The sequence below is a fragment of the Neopsephotus bourkii genome, unplaced genomic scaffold, assembly GCF_033783945.1.
Source record: "Neopsephotus bourkii isolate Nb327-2 ecotype Australia unplaced genomic scaffold, CSIRO-AGI_Nbou_v1 NB_962, whole genome shotgun sequence".
Lineage (NCBI taxonomy): Eukaryota > Metazoa > Chordata > Aves > Psittaciformes > Psittacidae > Neopsephotus > Neopsephotus bourkii.
The window spans coordinates 7,244,836-7,268,111 of NW_026901456.1; the positions used below are offsets into that span (position 1 = coordinate 7,244,836).

The 23,276-nt window shown below is 38.1% G+C and overlaps 1 protein-coding gene across 2 annotated transcripts in view; it reads right to left on the reverse strand.

Annotated features, from left to right (window-relative positions):
- Positions 1-23,276, reverse strand: part of DSCAM (DS cell adhesion molecule) — a 459,270-nt gene that overhangs the window by 388,580 nt on the left and 47,414 nt on the right. The gene's annotated exons all lie outside the window — the stretch shown is intronic.

Below are 23,276 nucleotides of genomic sequence, written 5' to 3' on the forward strand. Positions count from 1 at the left end.
AAAATCCAGCAGTCATCTACTTTCATGAAATTTGTAGCATCTAAATTTCTTCCTGAAACATAGGTAGTTTCTGATAGCATTTTTAACTTGTTTTTACAGTCCTTCCATGGCAAAATAAAGTCATAAAAAGAACTGAGCAAACAATGATAAAATATCCGTAATTCCTTAATGATAATATGTATAATTAATACAGACACAACTTAATAAATACATTATGAAATTTGGTTGGGTCTTTTTAACAAAGACCTAAAGACTTAGGTACAAAGCATGCTTATTATAATCTTGGTGCTGCCATCCATGGGATTATAGTTCCACACCCAACCTTAAACCACAGATTCCATAACACTGCAAAACTCTGCACTGGCCAGAGCAAAAGGTTAGCCCTCTTTCTTCTGAACACTTCTGCCATAGGCTATGCAGCTATTACCTGGAGAGCTGGAAGGTTCCCCAACATTTCATTCAAAACACTTTCCTGGCTTTCTCTGACTGAGAGAATATCAGGGTAAGGCACAATTTCTGGTTTCCATTAAATGGTAGGAGATATTGCCAATATCACCATTTTGCTGTACATACGCAGGAGTAAGGTTTTGAAAAGGTGATCATAATGCATCAGACCCATGTGAGCATCAGTGAGACACGTTTCAAGGTTAGCCTTTATTTGCACAAGAAATAACTTGCAATCCTAACACTAAGTCATGAAGTGCCTTGTATAAAAGCTTGAAGTACAAAATTATTTTTTCCTTCTCTCTTTTGACATCTTGAGGAGATAGAAGATGGGAAGATACCATCTTCTAAATATCATTTTGGAATTGGCCATCAGGAGAAACCACCTCAAAAGAGAGCATAAATGGCACTGTGAATTCCTAGAAACAAAAGAGAGCCACTCGTAAAGCAATAGGGAAGGATGTCTGGCATGCAGGAGGCAGCCAGATAAATGGACAGCACAGGGCAGGATGAAAGGCACTTGGAGATTCGGAAAGAATTAATTTCAAGCACTGGAGCTGACAAGTCCCTGCATATAGATGAGACAGGTGCTAGTAGAGTATAAAGTCCCTTGCAAGAAATAAATTCTTCCTAGTTAGTGCAGCCCTAGAGGAAATTTGGTTATCTATAAAGTAAAAATAGGCATAATAGAACTACGTGCAGGAAGAAGCAGGGCTGAGTAAGATGGTGCCACTTTTGCATAATCACACTTCTAATTATAGTCATACTTTGAAGCAGAGAACTGTATTGTTGGTAACATAATAGAGAACTAAAAAAAAAACCAAAATTTGGCATTGTTCATCTGCTGTATAAGCTATTCTCTACAAACACAAGTGAAACAATCAACAGAGCATTTTAATTTCCATTGGCCAACAAGACATTCACATAGAAGTAATAAATACAGTTCACATTTGCCAATTTTTATTATATTATACTGCTGCTTAGTAGACATTCATGTAAAAAGGGTAGATTTGCTGGCCGAGAATAAAGAGGTGAATACAAAATTGCAAATACCATAAAAATAGAGAATATCAAGAACTATGTTTGACACTTCCATAGAATCTAGGTTTCTAATCAAAATGCAGCAAAGCTGAACTAGAGACTCATATTAGCAGCACATAACAATGAAGTTTTCCAGCTGCTTTGTATCCCCTGTAGAAGCTTTCACTACTTTTGACAAACTTTCCATCCATCAGCCTATGCAATAGTGCTTCATTTTAAACCAGCATCTGGTACACATTCATCTTAATGGCAGACAGGAACACACTAAGATCCCTAGAAAATAATTGTAGTGCTATAATACACACACATATACACAATGCTGACAATCCAGATGCATTTTGTGCTGGAAAAAGATGTCTGAGCTACTTGGATACATTCAACAACAAAAATGGGATTTCAGAATCTTTTATTAAAAAGATATTTCTTTATAACATAGGAAGAAAGTGATTAGCTGAATAACAGAACGAGTGATCTATCAAAACCTAATTGAAACTTAGACAAGTCAAAGACGATATGTAATTATATGTTACTTAATGGTAAAATATGAGCCAACTAAGCACCATATTTTGTAGTAAGCAGAAGCAAGCTCAGACTAAAAGTTACAAAGGGAGAGCAGCAGGGAGAGTTGAAGAAAGTTACATATATATATATATAAAAGTGAAGAGAAATACCTAAAGGGAAAACAAGGAAACAAAACAAGCAAACAAACAAACAAAAAAAGAATAAAAATAGAAGGGGGGGGGGAGGAGGGAGGAGAATCAGACAGGTTCTACCAACTGCCTAAACAATATTCTGAAAACCAGGTTTTTGAAGTCTTTTGTCTCCAGACCAATGGCTTAAATTCTAAGGGCCCAGGCAGACAGGCACGGGCCTGGCTCTCTCCACCCCACTCTTCCCACAACCTGCTCTGCAGGAATGGAACTCTAGAGCATCTCTAAGACAGAAATGAAACAGCCACACTTGGCCTGCACAGAGATGACAGCAGTATTTTCAAAGGTATGACATCAGCTAGCAGTCCAAGGAAAGGAAAGTAAAAGATTCCTCCTGAATAAGGTTTATTTATTACTGAAACAATACGTAAAGGAAACAGAAGGAAGCCTTTACCTCATCAGCATTCAGTGGATGCCTGAACTGAAATGCCAAGGTGACAAAGTGGAAGGACGGATAAATTTTATGCAAGTTTAGTCAAAATTCCTTAGATCCAGCTACTTGAAGCTATAAGGGGAACTGACAAAGTATAATAGCCAAGAAATTTTCTCCTGCTTTTCAGGAGAGAATAGTGCTGCTGCACTGTGCCTAGCAAAGTGCTGAATATGTCACTCTGATAAAAAAATTCTTTCAGCACTTGAGAAATCTCCTGTCAAGTAAAGTGGCTTATCTCAAGACAAGCTGGTCGGTGAGGCTGCAGGTCGATCACACTCAGAAAGTGAGACTGAGCAATATATAGCCAGTCTGAATAGATATAACCAGACTGGACAGAGACAGGTACTGAGATCTAGGCTAGGCTTTGCATTTACTGTACCTATTGGCATAGCTAAGACTGGACTTGCTTTTTTGGTTTGTATAGAGGTAACCTTTATTGTCTTCTGGCATGTCATTCCTTTCTCCAGGTCTCCAGGGGCCTGCAGTCCCTACATATATATATGCTGTGCACTTAAAGGTCTTCTATAAGGTCCTAGCAAATAACACTTGAGATACATCTGCCTGTAAGGGTGTCACATTTAGCAAGACTTCACTGTATATTATACAAGACAAAATAGGCTGAAGCTGGGGCTTTACAATCCTTTTTAATGGGCAGAAGGAGATGTCACTAAGACATGAGAGAGAAGATCCTACATTTAAGCTACCTACTGGATCAGGCTTGGGCTTGCTCTGTGTAGGATCTTGTGCCCTGGAGGGATCAGCATCAGCTTCAATGAAGAGATGAAAGAAGACATGCAAAAGCAAACTGGAAATATCTGTCCATGGGAAATCTTCCTCTACCCTTTTTCCACTTCTATATCCCCTTCAGACTGCTCCACTTTTAAGAATCTTTAGCATAATGATGCCAAAAGTGAATACTTTTACAGAATTTGCATGTAACATAAGAAAAATTTATATCTGTTCAACTTGATGTCAGAATGCAATGCTGATATTGTACACTTCATTGTTTTAGTAAGTTTAAATAACGTGTTTGTGATTTTTCAAGCTAGCTTTTTATGCCTCACAATATTCCAAATCCCTCTCTCCATATTCTGCAAGTGACCATTTAAAGCCCTAGTTTCCTCTTCAGTTCCTGAAAAAAAATGAAATACTTTTGGGCAACACAAAATTCAACATATTCAAAAATGTCTCTGAACAATTAATTGATACTTATTTATATTTCAATTGCTTCCCTGTCATTTTCAAAGGCTAAATTCTATCCCTGCAATGCTTACACAAGGTAGAAGCTTGGTCCTAAATGAATAACAATTTCAAAACAATGGGAAAATTATTTCTCATTCATTTGATAAATCGTGCATGAAATATTTATATAGATTAAAAAAAAATGTATGAATCAAAGTGAAAGTCTAGAGCCAAGAGAGTATGAAGGTTATTTAGATAAAATAAAAATCAAAGTAGAAATGATAAATTATGTAATTAAGCAGTTGACTGCTCTCTTTCACTACAGCAGCTTTATAGCAACAGCATTAACTGTCTTACAGTAGCATGTCAGGTTTGCCACAGCCCTGGACATTAATATTTCCTCTACTTTTCCCCTCAGTGATGTTGTGATTGATGAACTGGGCAATGATAAAGTATATTCTTTAGATTTAACAACTTGCATAAGGTGTCATCTTAAAATTTAAGAATTTCTCACTGCTAAATACCAGCAATGTAGAGGAAACCTAGAAGCAAACCCAAGGAGTACAATGAAAAACATTAATAATAATAATAATAATAATAATAATAAAAAGACAGTATAGAATAAAGTCTAAACATTGCCTATCTTTGAAATCAGTGACCCAAGAACACCCATTTTTCATAAAACTCTTTCCTGGTAATGACTCTTACAGCCTGCTCTTGGAATGGAAGATGCCTGGGACCACTTTGTACGTTGATGGGACAACACACTCCAGCAAAAGCTAACAGTTGGGAAAATCATGCTTAGGTTAGGAGAGCAGGTGTTCTGAGCCTCTTGCACAGGTAATTTAAGACAACAAACACAGCCTAAAATGCAGTTTAGACCCCATTTTGGTGAGGCAAATCACTCACTTCACTTGGTCCTTCATCTTCAGGCAAGAAAACATCATACTCATCATAACCCTTAAAAGCATACAGCTATTAGGCAGAATTTATCCTTCCAACAATTTTGCACCTCATTTTATTTAAAGCTAAAAAAATATTCACATCTACAGCAGAATATCCCACTTGGCATTACTAAAATATGCATTTGCTTTGTAGAGGTGCAATTACTCTGTGAAATTTTGGGACCCAAATATAACAAAATATTTGAGACATTTAAAGAACAGAATTTAAGCCCCATTTTCCGTATGGCCAGTGAAAAAAACCCGAAATCCTCATTACCAGAGGAAAATGAAATATTGATCATTCCTTGCAAGGCAAAAGATATTGCAAAACAATTTAATGGAATTAATGTAAAAAGCAATCAATAAAACCCTAAAACATTTGTAATAATATGTGACTGTTTAGGATGATTTTTTTTTTAAACCTAGATAGGCCTTTTCTCCTTTCCTTCAATACATCTTCCCTTAATAAATTAAAAGCCTTTAAAAGGAAGTAAAAACTTATTAGACACCTACAAACAGTAACATTGTTATCACTACACAATTATCAAGTAACAGGCTATGCAAAGTGACCTAGAGAAATTACTTCAGCTATTGTGAAAAGATCAGAGTGATGAGGCATTATAATAATCCATCTGTGATCATGTCTCCCTCTAGGGGTTTTATCTAATGACTAACATACAAGGTTGATAAATATCATAAATTTTATTAGAGTAACTGTAAAACAAATGTCCTTTCACAACTTTGGCTTTGATTCTGACTCCAGACAGAAATTTCATTAGTCCCCTCTAAATCTGTAAGGACTGAATATTCCTCACCATTTGAGGGAAGGAAGAGTACAACAGAACTCACACAAGGAATAAGTTTCAGGTGGAGGCAGGATAGGTATTTTTAAGAACAGGGAAACAACACTGGATAGAGATGTTCTGACCAGACTGCAAAGTCTGAAAGAACTAACAGAACAAAGAAAACAACACCGAAGAAAAATAATGAGTGCATGCTAAAATCAACACAAAACAGCTTTAAAATGGAAAACAAAATTAAATCAATTGCACAAAATGATTTAAGATTACAAATATAATTAACAAAAGGATGAGCATATTAAACTACTACACTAGTAAAAATAAACACAAAAGGACAAATTAAACACCACCACCTACAATAGTTTCAAGTGAAGTCAACAATGCAGTCAAAGGAAAAACATTTTTTTCTATCAGCCAGTTGGATCTTCTTGTTAAATGTTACTTTCTTGGAAACTGCTGAGAAAGGCCAAAAAAAAAAAAAAAAAAAAAAAGCCCAATTTTTAGTCTGCAGTTATCTCCTGCAAAAAGGAAGGCAGCTCTGCACTGGTCAGATCACAGGTGTTCATGAGAACAATAGGCAGAAAAACATCTTTGTGTTTCTCCCAGAAATATGTCTCTTCCAGCAGTAAATGCTGAAGTATCAATTGTTCTGACAACAGTTTTTTTCTGATAATTCTTACATGGGCCTCATAAAAGTGTGAAGAATGTTTTTCACCAATTTTTCGATTACAAAACACTCACTTGTGCAAATGTGAGTTTTGCATGGGTAAGCTGCTTGCTGAGTCCTTGGCAGGTTCAGATGCTGGGCTTGAAGTGAGCACCAGCACCTGCAAGGGCCTCAGTCAGCACAGGGAAGCAGGGAGACCCAGTGCACTTCTGAGTGGCAATTTGAAACCTGAAATCTCTGGATTTGACCAAAATGCTTCTTGACTTTTCTTTGTGGTGGCTACCAGAGACCATCGTGAAGCCAGATGACAGAGTGAATCCCAGCTGCTCCCTGCTAGGCATTCTTGCCAGACTTGACATCCAGGTGTAGTGGCAGAGGAGTGCCTGGGAAAGAGGTAATGGGGAAGAAGAAATTCAGGAATAAAGAGTTAAGGGACAGTTGCAGGCAGAAGCCTTTCCTCTGCCCCTGGACCTCCTCCTCCCACCTTCTAAGGGAAGAGCATAATGCAGCAAGAAAGGGTTGGTAATAGCGCTGGGATGGAGAGCCTTGACAAAGACCAGGACAGGTCTATTAGTTATTTACATCTTCATTGTATAAAGAAAAGCTCTGAGAGAATCAGGAGAGTGTTAATTTGCAAAATGTAACATTTCAATATTCATCTGTACAAAGAAATCGAGTTATTCACTAGTTTCACTCTAGCAGGTGCCTACTTTGAGTGGTCATCCCAGAGATTTGGCTTAACATATGTTAAAATAAAAATCTGAAGTAAAAAACATTTCTTGGATGCTTGACTTTTAGATGCTGAAACAGTCTTGTAAATTGTTACAATTGTTACTGCAGTACAAAGCAATGGGAAAAAAGTCAAAGGAAGAATATAGTCTACAGCAAGCATGGATGAGCTGGTTAGTTTTTGTACTGCTCTGATGTATATAATTACATAATTGGTATCATTCAGAAAGCCAAAATTATTTCCACAGTACATAATTTCCCAGTGTCGAACTGCTTCCTATGTAGTGGTAGCCAGCATTTTAAGGCTAAATAGTATAAAATTACAATGTGTCCACCAAAAGGAACAAAAAAAAAAAAAAAAAGAAAAAAAATTATGCTTTTTCAAATTGCTACTCTGATTCAGTGTGCCAGTGCTCAACCTTTTATTCCAATGGGGTATTCATTTGAATCCGTTTCAAAATCAGAACCACTAATGAGGATAATTAAGTATGCAATTGTTTTTGCCTACAAAAAATGATCTCTACAGAAAAAAGCTCACAGTACTACATTATCATTCTCACAGGACAGAAACTTCCATTAAATCAAAGCAGTCATCCACAATTAAAAGAAAAGGTCCTCAGGTGAAACCACAAAAAGAAGCAGAACTCACAAATGAGTTGGATCTCTGGAAAAGAGGGAAGTGTGGGTTTTGGTGGAGTGCACTGTGGAGACCTGAGTGTACACAGAAGTGCTGAGTGGCAATATATGTGAGTGATGGGAGCCTTAAATCAGCTAAAAATGAATAATCACCTTGTGATTTAAATGCTTACTTCTAATTCTGTGCTCAATAATGGATTGAATGAAATAGCAGATATTTATGTGGGACAGGTATTCCAGTTTGGGCTAAAACTGCCAGAGTGAGATGTGTAGGTAAGGTTTTTCCCCTTATTTAAGTGCGTCGAGACAAACTGAAAAACAAAATAAATAAAAAATTTTCAACTTGGGGGTAAAAAATGTGTGTCTTTGCTCCTCAGCAAGAGCCAATGCTTAACCTCAACTCCACTTGTTCCTGTCATAAAGAACACACTGCAAGAACACCAAAAGCAACCAGACAGAAATAAAAGCCTTCGATTTATTTTTTCTCACAAAAATATTGCATGAGCAAGAGAAATAAAGATAAATGTGTCAGAGGGTTTTGAAAATCTGAATTAATGAATATTTGTATATCTGCTTTTTTTAACTGATCTACAAAATCATCACTTTTTCCATGAATAGAGTCATTACTCCCAAAGTTTCACTGGTTGAGACCTAGCAGCTTTTAGTCTGGGGCTTGCCTACAAATGCTGCAGATGACCTAATACTTTCTCATAGAGCCCTGCTGCCCACCTACATCATAAAAATAGCCAGGACACCCTCCTGTTTGTTTTTTTCCTGTGGGTGACCCTCCACTTACGGTGAGAGAGTGAACCTTATTGCCAGAATTAGTCTCCCACCAAACCAAGCAAACCTTTCAACCACAAAGCTAAAAGAAACTAGAAGAGTTGGAAACCCCAAAATATCAAGACTTGCAAACCCCAACCTCTCATTTGCATTATACTACATCACAATTACTACTGAGTATCCTTTAAAGTGGCCCACAAATATTAAGTCAGCTAATTCCTCTCATGACCGCAAGAAGCCTCCTGCCATCAGCAGCAACAATTACATGTTCAGTGAGCTCCCGCATTTACAACCTGGAAGCAATCTTTGTTTCACAGCTGAAAGTTGACCCTGGTAGAAGTTTCTGTAAATCCAAAACAGGGTTGAATATGTACCACAGAAAGATCTATTCCAAAACTATGAGAGGAGAGAAAGGGGAAGGAACACAGAGGGAAAGATCCGAATGATGCCCAGCTTTATCTCACTCCCCCTCCGTGCTCAGTCTCTTGTGGGGAAACATACTTTCTCCTTGAATGGACTCAGGGCTGGGAGAAAGAAACAAAATTATCCTGAAAGACACAAATGGAGGCCTGGGAGTCGGCTGAAGGTGTGCAGCTTCTACTTCGACACCATCAGTGAGCTAATCCATGAGAGTTTGAAATGCATGCTGACAGGCATCAGCATAGAAAGCATGAAGTCTTACTGTAAGAAGTCACACAGAAACCCTGCTAAATATCTTGGCGTTAGAAGAAAATGCAGACAGAAGTAGGTCAAAGCTTTGGTGGTATGCTGTTTCCAACACTGACACCATTCTGCTCACTTGCTTGTCTCTGCTAAAGGAAAAACGCAAAATCTGCCCACCAGGGCCATGGGTGTAAACAGGGCATCAGTACAAATGGAGCAACCTCTGCAGCACTGCCTGAAAAACAGCATTCTTCCAGAAACTAGTAAAGAGACTAGTAGTACTTAACTTTATTGTACTTCCTGACTAGGAAACATTGAACAAAACCTGTAGCCCTAAGTTGCCACCATCACCACTAGCACATCAAGGGCAAAAATGTAGTATTAACATGGTGTATCATTTACATCATACATCATATAATATTGTGGTATAAGAGCATTTCCATTCAGGAAGCATAAGTTTACTTCCCCCCTCCCCCTGATTGTTTCCCTTTCATCTCAAGCTTAACTGCAAATGATTTAACCAAGAGTCCTTATTCCACAAGCCTGCAAAAGCAGAACAAGTTAGGGTACGTCAAAATACACAATGTAAAAAATTCCTGAGCTCTAGAAATGTCTCTGTGGAGCAAACTCTTGCCTGGATTAGAAACCCCTTCTATAGCATGGCCACTTGGTATTTGGACTTCCTGGTCTGCTGTACATTTTCAAACCTCTGTAGAACATGCGGCACATCTTAAGCATTTTGCTTCCCTAATGCTACATCACAACTGTGCTAGATTTTTCCACCCATGGGACAAGTTCTTAATTTGACTGTATTCTTTCTGACAGTTTGCCTGTCATATTAGACAATGCTGGCTGGGGCCGAGTCACAGCTACAGCCTAACTGCAGAACAAGAGCATCTCTTCCTCGTGCACCATACAAAACACTACCAGAGGAATATAGAGTGGAGAGGGCATAGCTGCCTGTCTTGCTTGAGGATGAGCTCTCAAGTGATGCAGAGCTAAATAATAAATAAATAAATAAATAAATAAATGGGGGGGAGGGGGGAAGGAAAGAAGAGGGGGAGAGGAACACAAAACCCACAAAACAATTACTTCTGTTCAGCGCGAACAGCCAGATCCAACAGATGTAAGGGGATAGTCTTACTTTCACAAAGCAAGCAAAACTTGTACGTCATACTATTTTAATAATGAAATTGCTGAAAGATTCCTCAAGTGATTTAGCCCAAGTAAGCATCAAAATAAAACCAGTACTTACGTAGGCACTAAGTAGCTCAAATACTACAACACTACAAGGCATAATGAAGAAAAGAATTATCATTAGTATTTGGTTATTGCTTGCATTTTTCCTAAACTGCTTCTGAGATCACCATGATGTACTAATTTTCATTTCATGAGATCTGAAAAAAAAAAAAAAAAAGGCAAAAAAAAAGCAAAATGTACTGGCATTCATGACTATTGCTGTAGAAGATCAGAACTATGACAAATCTGAAACAAGTTTTCAGGATTTAATTTTGTTTCTTAACAAAACCAAACAAACTATAACTTATGGAATAACTTCAATACTTGAACAACTGCAGTCTAGTACTCTCTTTTGTCATGGGTTTACTATATAATTCCTACAATGTAGCATGCACAGAAAATAATAGAATTTCAAAGTAAACACAATCTATTACATTTCTTTTACTCCATGAGAAGCAAAATCTCATCGAAGATGGGTTTTGCTGGAGGATGGAAGATTTAGAAAGAGATTAAATATATCTAAAATAAATTAAAATGACAACATCTCTCTATTTTTGTATAGTATCTAAAATGAAGAAAAGATACTACCAACATAAAAATAAGTTCTCTAAGAGTATTTTAACATTCTGAATGATCCCAAGATAACATTCAGAGCTTGGAAATGGCAAGTTTAGCATGCTAATCAGTTGAGGAACAGAAATACATATGGAAATATTATGAAGATGGTTACAGAATGAGCATAGAACAGGCATTTACATTTTAGATACTTTGACAAAATGCCAGGCTAGAGGCCTCTTTGTCTACTTGAAAAATAAGCACACGAAATGCTGAGCTGTGACTTGGAAATTCCTGGGTTCTCTTTTAGTTCCCCCATGAGGCTTTCAGCATCACATCAAAGCAATAACGAGCCTCAAAGCCCAACATTAGCAAAACCCAGATTTCTTTGAGCTTCAGTGAAATTTGAACACCTAAATACCAGTGACAATTTGTGCTTGGGCCTTTCCTGGTTTATCCAATAATTTAAAATACAAATAATGACATACCACTTCTTCACTCAGGTGCAGTGAGAAAAAAAGTCCTTGCACCTTCTTTGCAGCAAAATCTCTTAGGTTTTATAACATCATTAGATAAAGTAGTATGCACCATAGCTGATCTCATAAATGTCTACCAGTCCACTGTGTAATGTTATCAACTTCACGTTGCAGACTCAGCCTTCATAGGAAAGCATATGTTGTATGAAAAGCATACCTCTGTTCTCCAATTATATACACTAAAATACGTTGTCTACAGAAGCTTTTTGATAAGTTAATCCAAAGATATAGCAAGTAGCATCAATGACCTACAGTGAGGGACCGACACAAGTGAAATACTATTCAATAACTTACACCACTAAAGTAACAGCAATATGTATCTCTCACAACATCGTTGTAAACTCAGTCTAAACAAATCTGTTCCCTTCCAGCTTCCCTGGCTGAATACTTCAGAAAGACCATGCCTTAAGAACAGCTGCACCCATTTATTTTGTTATCACTTTTGGCAGTAGGATGACAATGTTCTACATAAATCTTAGTGAAAGGAAAAACAATCCTTAAGCCTTCAGTTTCTTTAAAAACAAACAAAAATCAATACCATATTTTGCATAACAGTAGAACAGAATGTTTTGCCAAATGTCCATATACCCATTATTTTTGCTCCTAAAGTGGCTGATAAAAGATGTTCAGGGAAGAATGTCACAATACTTTCCTAGTGGTGACAGCTAATTTCAAGGCCAACATTACACAATTAACCAGAATTACCTTTTTTGTTTGCAGTGTTCTGCACTTGTTTTCTTCCCAACCTGTCATTTTAGTCCCCATTATTGCATGATCTTTATAAATCTTTCTGGCTCTATTTATGTGCAAGTTGGGCTTTCGTCAATACTATTCCATCAGAAGACTTTAATATTTATAACCTTCTTCAGTTAATTTATGCATATGTTGCACAACCCATAAACCAGCACAGATCCCTGACAGTGTTTTCTCTTCAGCATGAAAATCAGTTATATGTTTCCTATTTCTTTTCTACCCTATCATTAATCTACACAAGGACCTCTCTCACCGCATGGCATCTTTCTTTCATACTATTTGATATGACACTTTGATGAACTCCTTTTAAAGATCTAGTTACATTATACTGACTACATTCTCCTTGCCACCTGCTTTGATTGCCTCAAAAAAGCATAGCCCTCTTTTGCTAAGATTGTATCAGACTTCTTTTCCCAGTACATTGCATTTACGTATGTGTTCTAAAAAGTCTGCTCTTTTTTTAAGACCTGCTAGCCTACAGTTCTCTACCTTAGTCTCTTAAACCAACAAAGCACTCTGACATTAAGTACCCGAAGAAAAATAGCAATTCTAAGTCAATAAAAGCAAAAGGTTACAGCACAGTCAGCATTTCTCCAAGTAATTATATAGCTGTTTTTATTTGTAACTCTAGAAGGAATCTCATCCATGGCTGGTGATTCATTTGCATTCAGTGGATTAGTTCCTTCTAGAATTTCTTTCACTTGCAATGTAGTATTGGATCATTCTTCAGAACTGCCTTCCTAAGAGAATGACATGAGAATGTTGGCTCACTTCCCCCTTGAGACACAAGGAACACGAAGAATTCTTGTGGCTTTTCTGCAACACCTTTACTTCCCTAAATATTTCCTTTACTCCTTTACCACTTTCACCTATCTTTTATGAATAAGGTGAGCTAACTCTCACTATCTGTTTTGGTCTGCTTCATTGTGAACTGGGATTTCATTTGGTAAGGCTTAATTTTTTTCTTGCATGCTGGGATACAACACATATTGTGGAAGATGCTTTTAATATCTTTATGTACTCAATCACATTCAAGTAGGACGTGCAGGAAAGAATACATGTAATGTCTTCTAATATTTAGAAGATCTAAATATTATTATAAATTAATTTTCTAGCACTAGTTCTCTAGGAATTAAGTTGCTTTGTTCTAGATGCCCGTTTTCAAATACTTAGGTTATTTAGGAATTTTCTAGGTTCACTAATTCTCACTTTCACTGTATCACCATTTGTCCAGGATTGAGGGATTGAACATGGATGGCCTTCAAAATTTCAGTCGTGGAAGGCAAATTCTCACCAATTATGCATTCTTCCACACTTCAACTACTGCATCTTTAAATTTCAAATCATCTGTTTCCTTGTCCTGTTTTGGTTTGCATCACACCCCAGCCTATCTTTTTATCTTTCGAGATTTCGTATTCAACATCATCACAGCCACCCCCTCCCCCCCATCTTCGTCCTTTCAAAAGAAATTTTTTTTTTTTTTTCTGAGCAGATGATACAGGAAGCTTACAAGAAAAAACTAAGTAGAGAGCTCCTACTGTTCAGCCCTTTATTAAAGCAGCCTACTTCAAGTAAGCATTTCCCTACTGTTTCCTGTTTTGCTGTTAGTACTTATAATGTTACAGCTGTAGCTCCTATGTCTAATATCATACCAGGGCAAAAGCAGTGAGAAGGCATATTCTGTGGAAGCTCCCAACCATGGCATGTACCTTTCAGTTATCTGCTTCATGGACAGCATTCAGATTGGTTTGACCATGCTAACCCTAACCTGCTGTAAATTCACTTTTTTCATTTAGCAGTCACATTAAATCATAATATTTAAGGCTTAATAAAATGACTGCATGTGACAAAATAGCTTCTCCCACACACATTCCTTCTCCTAATCAACGCTAATTAAGTATCTGCATCATATAAATTGACAGTAATGTAGATTCTGAGGCAGAGTTTAAAGTGTAAATAATAATGAGATAAAAGAGATCTTTTGAGCAAAATCAAAGTATCAAGTAGTCATTATGTGTAATCACTATCACAATTTAATGACATTTTCTGCTGGAACAGAAATATGAACAGGAATTAAAGTGTCTGATATATTTCTTTTTTTTTTTTTTTTATTTAACCATATGTTTGTCCCAGTTGGTTAACAAGACATCAGTCTTCACTTTTATCATTAGTGGGTCAGTCTGGTGCAGAGTATCCAAGCCAACCGCAGTGGCAATGGACAGGAGATGTGAGGAGGCCATTTTATGGCAGATTCTAATATACTTTTAAACTTATTGAATATGTAAGTTAAGACTAGAAAGCTACAATAGGAATCCTTTATCCTATCATGCAAACAGACCCACACCTAATATATATGGGTAGCCACAAGTAGATGTGACAGCGTAATACACAAACCCTGATTAAAAAGTAGCGGAGAGGCAGATGAAAGAAGACTCCTTTACTCCAATAGACCTAATAAGAGCAAATCATGACAGAACAGAAGAAAGCAAGGAGAAATTCTGCTTTCAAATTCCCTGTATATTTGTAAATGCTTTTATTTTATGACTACTCCAAAAGATAACTAATGGATTAATGCATTCTGTCCATCATCACAGCCGTAGCAGGCTCTAGGTTTCCAACTATCAGTAAGGTCACTGATTGGAATGGGTTTCTTGATAGCAAGTATTTCTATGATGAGCATTTCCCAGAGGATCAAGTCCTGAAAGTGGTATTACCAGTGTTCCAATACAGCATTGAAAAAGTCGCATGACAAAAACAAAGTAAATAAAACTCTGGAAAAATTCAGTGATGAAAAATACCAACTTCCATGCTGTCATTTTACACAAAACTTTACATGAAAGGGACAGAAGACAAAGTAGATGGTAATCAGAAAACATCATACGTAATCTTTAGAAATATCAGACTGTATGGCAGCATTTGTGTAGTTCAGAGCATAGACTAATACTGCAGGTATCCCTAGGGCCTGTTTACATGTCCTAAAACAGAGCTCTTGATGCATGAGAACACATGAGCTTAGTCACCTCGAGTTTGAGGGCCAACCCAGTGAATTTTTTTCATCTCTTCCTTTCTCCCCTTTCAGCATCCAGATTTTTCAGAAATTTCCCCTTTCCCCCATATCTCAAAATGGGGACGGCAGAACTGAAACAACTTTTTGTCCCCCAAAAGCCATACTTCTTAGACAGATAAAATCTAACCCCCACCATTCTGGGAATGGTAATGTGAATGGTGGGAAGGTATCTGGTTACTGGGTATGATCACCCTACGCAATTTCTTTGCATGAACTGAAAATACAGATAAGATGAGCTAAATGATAAATTAAGTAAGAAATAGTAATATCCATTAGTGACAGACTTGTTGAGGAAAGAGTTAAAAAAAAAAAAACAATACAAAGTACAAATACATTAATTTCCTCATCAAAAGGTCTGGAATTTTTCACTTTGATGTATCACCTGCAAAAGGTGTACACTCGAAACACCTGTTACATTAAAAAAGGCAAGTTAATAGTTGAATATACAATGCTTGGTAACATGAGGATTATTTTTCTAGATCAAACTAATGGCCCATCTGTGGTGCTGCATGGCTGGAGATGACAGTGCAAGAAACCACAGATATACAAGTGCAGAATCATCACACCCCCACAAAGCCCATGACTATATTTTCTTCTCTGTAGTTAGCCACAGGAGAATTTTAACTTTATATTAACTCCATAATTTAGTTACATTAGCTACAACAACTTGGGACATTTTGGCTACCAGTAGAGTATTCCACTCCCTTTTTGATTTCTGAAGGGTCCCAGCTTTATAATAAAAAATAAAATGCCACATAACCAAACCACCCCATCCCACATCCAGATTTGTCCCAGTTAAGCTTTCAGGCACTATAGCATATAAACAGCTCATTTAATAAATTTTTCAGCAAAATTCTGAACATTTGGGTTTGCTTTATTGTTCCGTAGTGAAACTGAACACATGGCTTAAGCCCCTATGTATTTTTAATGACCTGTTTTTACTCTCCCATTGATCTGTTGTCATGTTTAATCAAGACAACAAAAAAAGAGTAGCAAGTAAGGTAAGCTTCAAGTACTGCACATTTAATTACATGAAGGACTCTGTGGGGAGGAAGGGGATAAATTGACCTTTGTATCAGTTTTCATGAGCTTAGGTGTCCTTTTTAGCCTCCCAGAATGTTAACCCTCTAAAGTGGGGAAATAAAGTGACTCTGTGCTTGAATGAAACAAAAGGACACCCTGGGGAACAGTCTTAATTTTGCATATGCACTTTGCAAGTGCAAGGTCCTACACCTGGGTCGGAGCAATTCTAGGCACAGCTACAGGTTGGGCAGAGAAGAGATTAAGAGCAGCCCTGCAGAGAAGGACTTGGGAGTGCTGTTCGATGAGAAAATTAACATGAGCCTGCAGTGTGCACTTGCAGCCAAGAAAGCCAGCCATATCCTGGGCTGTATTGTATCAAAAGGAGTGTAACCAGCAGGTCGAAAGAGGTGGTCCTACCCCTCTACTCCTCTCTCATGAGACCTCACTTGGAGTATTGTGTGCAGTTCTGGTGTCCTCCACATAAAAAGGACCTGGAACTGTTGGAGAAAGTCCAGAGGAGGGCCACGAGGATGATCAGAGGACTGGAGCCTATGAAGATAGGCTGAGAAAGTTGGGGCTGTTCAGCCTGGAGAAGAGAAGGCTGCGTGGAGACCTCATAGCAGCATTCCAGTATCTGAAAGGGGCCTGTAAGGATGCTGGGGATGGACTCTTCATTAGGGACTGTAGTGACAGGACAACAGGTAACGGGTTAAAACTTAAACAGGAAATTTAGATTGGATATAAGGTAGAAATTCTTTACGGCGAGGGTGGTGAGGCACTGGAACAGGTTGCCCAAGGAAGCTGTGAATGCTCCACCCCTGGCGGTATTCAAGGCTGGGTAGAGACAGAGCCTTGGGTAACATGGTTTATTGTGAGGTGTCCCTGCCCATGGCAGGGAGGTTAGAACTGAAGGTCCTTTCCAACCCTAACTATTCTATGATTCTATGATTTTATTTGAATATTATTATCCAATAAAAAATAGAATACAAATTTGTAAATACACGTGACTACAGAAGGATGGACAACAATGTCATCAGGTATTTTTAGGTTTTTCTAGTCAATGATTCATGAGCACAACACCTCCCCATACTGAACAAGCATACACACACATAAAAGTACTATTTTTCACATTATTTAAAACAGTAACGCCACGACAGTAGGATATATCATACTGTGCAGCTATACAGTATAGAGAAACCTGATGTTTTCTTTGTTCAGTGGATATGACAGTTTCAACAGGGGTTTTAAAAGGGTCTTAAATTCTGTATTTCTTATAACCTTAAGAAGCCTAGAAATAACTAGTCTTCTAGATTCCAGTCCTTGAGATCTTTATTCGTGTATATATCTCACTAATAAACAAATGTGATTGATCTGATGGGGAAAAGGCAAGCAAATCATGTTACACAGATCACAAGCACTATACCAAACTGAGCTTTTTAACTGAATACGGCTGTTAGAGTCATAATTAGTTTCTCTCTTTTCAAAATACACACACAAAAAAATCATCAGATAACTACTAGAACTACTTTGGGGACAGTATGTCAGCCCCATTTTATATTTCCCAGCAACCTATCCTCAGATGACATCATATGCCTCTTCATCTGAAATGTTAAAACTTGGAGAACAGATCTTAGATTTAAGGAAGTAAAAATGGTCAGAAAGAAGTAAACCCAAATTTCCCAGCACAACCTGTACAAGCAGGAAAACCTAAGTTACCTATACTTTGTTGCAAGTACAGTTTTACAGTATGCATTAGTAGTCATTGGTATTGTTTATATGGCTGAAATTTGGTTTTATCCTCATAGCAAGCACACATAACAGTCATAACAGAAAGCAAATGTATACCTACACAGCTTGTGTGGATTTCAGAATATTAATAAAACAGCAAATTTAGCAACTACGTTCTGCCAACTCTCTGTAAATGCTAGAATTTTATACAGGCTTTCTGCAAAGCATATGCATGTTAACTTTCAGTAGAATGGTAGGATGATTCACTAACCACATAAAGGACAAAAAAATATGTTTAAACTGGGGACAAAATAAGAGAGATGAAAAAGTCTTAACCTCAGTTTTTTTTATTATAGACTTCATTATTAAAGAAAACATACCTTTACAGCACAGTATTACAATTGCAACTACATGTTTTAATCTCATAAGAATAGGGCTTCCCTATGGAGGATGCACCCTACTTGGACATCACAGATTTCTGCAGCAGATACCACGAAGTTCCTTCACAAGAAGCAACCTGAAAGTAACCATCTAAATGGGAAAAAATAAGCTCAGAAGCAGCACTGTTTTCAGGTCTACATAAAGACTCCAGAATTGGTAGAACAGAGGCAGATGAGCAAAACCTGTATGAATTATGGGAGGATTTACTGTAAGGACTAAGGTAGTGCACTGTGGGCACTGCCCAGTCTGACACAGGAGATGCAGCTCCCTTTTCCCTAAGATCAGGGCAGCATCAGCCTTCACAAAGCATAGTAATAGCACAGCTTTGTACCTACACTGCAGTCACAGCTGCAGCTTTGCACAGCCCTATGCAAAACTCATTAGAAGCCATCTCGCATAGCAGCAGGAGTTTTACTGCAGTACCACTATGTGTTCAGCATGCTTTGATGCTCAGGCAGGTTTAGCTCTTGGAACTCCCCTATGCCCTGGCTACTCTGCAACCACTGAGCCATTCTGCTACCAAGTAAACCATTTAAAAGTTTACTTTGCAATGTCTGCACTTAATTATTTCCTAACTTCAGGTATACCTTTGCTACAGGAATATCAGCCACGGGTGGCAACCCTTTCACCATCTAGCTACTGGTGCCACCCTTCTGGTGACAAATCATAAAAGATCTGTCTTGACGAGCAAGAGGTGAACTAAGACCCTTATTTTCATTCTGCACTAATAAAAACCCCACATTTCGCTTCAGTACATAACTGAGGTGCTGAAGGTGAAGTAATTCAAGAAGTTCCCACTAAATGTAATTCCTAAGTGCATTTTATTTATTGTCATGGTCACTTAAGGCAACATCTAAACAATCTTCAATCTTAAAAGCTAGTTTAAGATTTTAACTATACAGTACTTATACCTCTGCACAAAGAATATTATACAAATGCTATCACAAGTAACAGTGAAGGATAAACTACAAGGAAGGCTCAGTAAGGGGGAAGAAAGAAAAATAAAAGCAAAACAAGCATAACGAGAAGAACAAAACAAACATCCTGGAGTACAAAAGTGATAGAACATCAGTCAGCTAGCATCCTCACAAGCATTAGCCAAGAATTTTAGGCAGGAGGATTCTTTAGAGACCACTCTGTAATCTGAATTCAAGGCACATACACAGGTGCAGGTAAATGGGGTGCTAGATCTAAGAAAAAGTTCAAATAACTTAATTCCTCAGTGGGAAAGCATGAATTTCGATCACTCACTGAAACAGTGTTAAGAACTATGTTTCCCTATACATCCTGCAGGCATCACCTTGGACCACTGTAGGGACCCCACAAATACACAGGAAGGGCTCCTCAGAAGAACAGGCACATTGAATGCACGGTGTTAACTAGGCAAAAGAGACATGCTCTGTTTTGCAGCAGGACTCCTTGCTTGACTAGCAGCGGTTTACTCAACAGTGCCAGCTTGCCTGCCCTCCTCCCGTAGACCCTGTGGGGCTCACAACACGGGGAGGTGAGCCTCTATCAATTGCATACCTGCCTCTACTTGGTCATCACAACTACATCCCATCTGTGTTAACCAGGCAGATGGCTGTGGAGCCAAACAGAGAAGGAGCACAGAGCATCACAGGTGCCCATGGAAGGATGGGGAGGTCACCCAGGCTGTGCACCCTAAGGCACTTAAAGGTGTCTGAGAGATGATGTGATGCAAAACTGATTTTTGCTGCTTGAAGTAGGAGGACTTACCACAAAAGTTCTGCCCACAGTACTGAGGAATCGATGTTCCTCTGTGGATCATGCTGAGAAGTTGTAATACGAACATCAGTAGCTGAGAACTAGCAAAAGCACTCCATACATGAGACCTGGCAGTCCATATACAAAGAGCTGGTAGGTAAAAAGGGGGTCTTTAAGCACATTTTGCGGTTTTGGCTTTTGAAGGCCCAGTAAATATCAGCCTAATGCAAATGAAGGATTACCTTTTTGATACTTTCAAGACTCAAGCTTCAAGCTTAGATTTCTTTGTAATTTTACAATGTAGTCAACATAAACTAACATTTTTCACACAAAAGCATTGTTACTTTGAAGAAATACTTAATGCTTTAAGAAAGACACACTTGTTTAGAAAAAAAATACTAATTCTTGCAAATCATTCTTAAAGGATGTGTACTGTCCACATTTTAATTTATGCAGAACAGACACTTGAATGTTTTGTTACTGTTGACTTCCTTTTCTGAGTATACACAAATACATAGTTTTTCCTGGTCTTAATATCTCTCTGAAAAAGACTTCCTCAGTCCTATTGGGTATAATGAGTAAATGGTTTAAAATCAAATGAGAGGAATTAAATAATAAGACTACACACATTATGCTTTTAGTAACTTCAGTGGCAGCTAGACAAAGAAATGATCTGCCCAGGGAGGGAACAGAAGGACTGTCATTAGATGTGTTAAGAGTATGATCGATGCAATACTTGAGGGACCAACACAAGATGGGGTGAGTGGGACTGAAAAAAAGAAAAAGAACAAAGAGTAAACCAAACAAAACCCCACACTTATTGCTCCAATTAAAGGACAGACCAAGTGACCTGGAGGTGGAGAACAGAATGTAGGCCCAGAACCTAAAAAAAATAAAGCAACCTATCTAGCTATAGGAAAGAAACAAATACAAAACCAAGAAACGGTAACTGTTCTTTCAGAACACTGAAGCTCACCTCGTGTAAGAGGCAGAAAGCAGTAGCTATTTCTGTGTTTCAAAAAACCCTAATGCATTTTCTACTGGTTATCTTCTAGCAGTATGCTTTTCATGCACTGTACTTCAAGTGACTCCACTTAAATAACATGGTCTTTGAACTGACCTTGTCGAAGTTTTCCCTTAGAAATAGCAGATAGAAATGAACTTTAAAGGTCAGTCTTATAGGGGAGGGAAAAAAATATCTGGTTTTCAGGCTGCAGTTTATACATACAGGGAAAGGGTGACTGGGTTGCCTACAAACAAGAACTATAAAATGGAAGCAGACAGATTCTCATTTTAGTTAAGGAAATCATACTAAAAATCCTAACAGACTCGTTATCCCTTAGCCACAAACAGACTTTCCTAGATAAATAATCCACTGGACGTGCACTTTCCAGCCAAATCAATCATTTCAGATTCAGGTACAGAGCCACTGTAGACTTAATGAGAGGACAGCAAAATGCACCTTTCCTCTTAAAACCTCCATCGTGTCCTACACAGCATCACTGCAATGAACTATGGCCACCTTTTCCATGGTCAGAAGGGATCATTTCCCCATCCAGTGCTAGCGATACACAACACAAAAAGTGGTTTGCTGAGCAAATACACATCTTTTCTTTTGCTGGCCACAGACTGAACAAGGGAGAGGTACAGGTGCACTTCCTTGCCCCATAGCACAGCTGGCAGTGGGATGAACATTGGCACAGAAGGTGCCAGTGCAGTGGCTGGGGAGATGGGGGACTTCTGTGGCCTCTCCACAACTTCCCCATCCAGAGCCACATCCGTCCTCCTCTCAAATGTCATTGGCCCAATTGAGGAGAAAAATAATTAGTTTCACTCTACTTCCTGCTAATTACAGAGTGTATAATCTGCCAAACGATGTACAGACTCATGTTGGCTGTGGCCTGCTGCCTCTCCCTGCTATCACAGGCATACTCACTCTGAGACAGGCAGCGAATGGCATACCAGTGACAGCTGGCAAACCAGCCTCTGGGAATAAAACATTTTATCACTTCATAAATTTCTAACAAGGTTTCAAATTGCTTCAGTTTCCCTCCTCTCAGCTCTGTCAGCCTGGCAAAGGAGATGGGGGGGGGAAGGAGGTGAACACTAATTAAGTCTACAGCAGAAAAGTACAACTAGAAAGATAGTTCATTATTTTTAATAAGTAACAATTAGACCACAACTCCAAGTAAAGTTGGATTCTTTCTGTGATTCACTAGCAGCATGGGAAAACCAAAATCTGTTATTCCACCTGAAAATTTTAACATAGGAACAAGTTAAGCACTTTAAAGTGCAGTTGCGTGACACGTTTAAACTTAATGGAAGGTGACACAAAAAGCAGTAAAATCTTGACAGGAACATGCCGCAGAGCTGGCGTTAAGATTTCATATCACTATTCAGATAACAAATGGTTTCCAAATTCCTTCATGAAGCTGCCATCAAGATAAAAAGCTGTATTATCATTATTATTATTGATTAGACAACATACTACATTACACTGAATATGACAACCTGTCCATAGGAATATAGCCAGAATAAAACTAATAGGATGCAAACAACTATTGATCATATTTATAGCACACTGCCTCACAGGTGTAAATGAGCAACTCTCCTTTCAGCATGAATTAAAAAAAAGAAGGACCGATTTAGAATCCAAACATCACAGAAAAACAAGTATTTCTGCATTTGGCCATACAGAAAAGTTGTAAGAGGTAGAGATTTCACATGGAAAACAGGAAAATGGGAAAGAGGTAAATAGAAATAGGTACTAGGAGAAAATAGAATAAATGTGTTTAATAGAAAATAAACACCACATTAGACTGAGAGTGCCACATTATCAGAGCTACACTTCTTTGGCCAAAACAGACACTTAGTACATACGTCTTCATTTTACTAGTAGCAGAAACAAAAACCAGGATCTGTGAACAGGTTGACTCATTTGCATTATATTTAGCTCTGCAAAGTCAGAGCAGTGCTGCTTTCAATTTGAGAGAGAAAAAGAGCAGAAGAGGAAGAAGGGTATTAAATCTGGGCTGTGTCACACATAAGTCTTCTAGTACCATGCAAAATCCTGCAGGAGGGAACATAAGACAAAAAAATACCCAAACCCAAAATTAATTCACAACAGCATAGATGCTTTTATTTTGTGAAAAAAAGAATTTGTCATCAGGACCACCA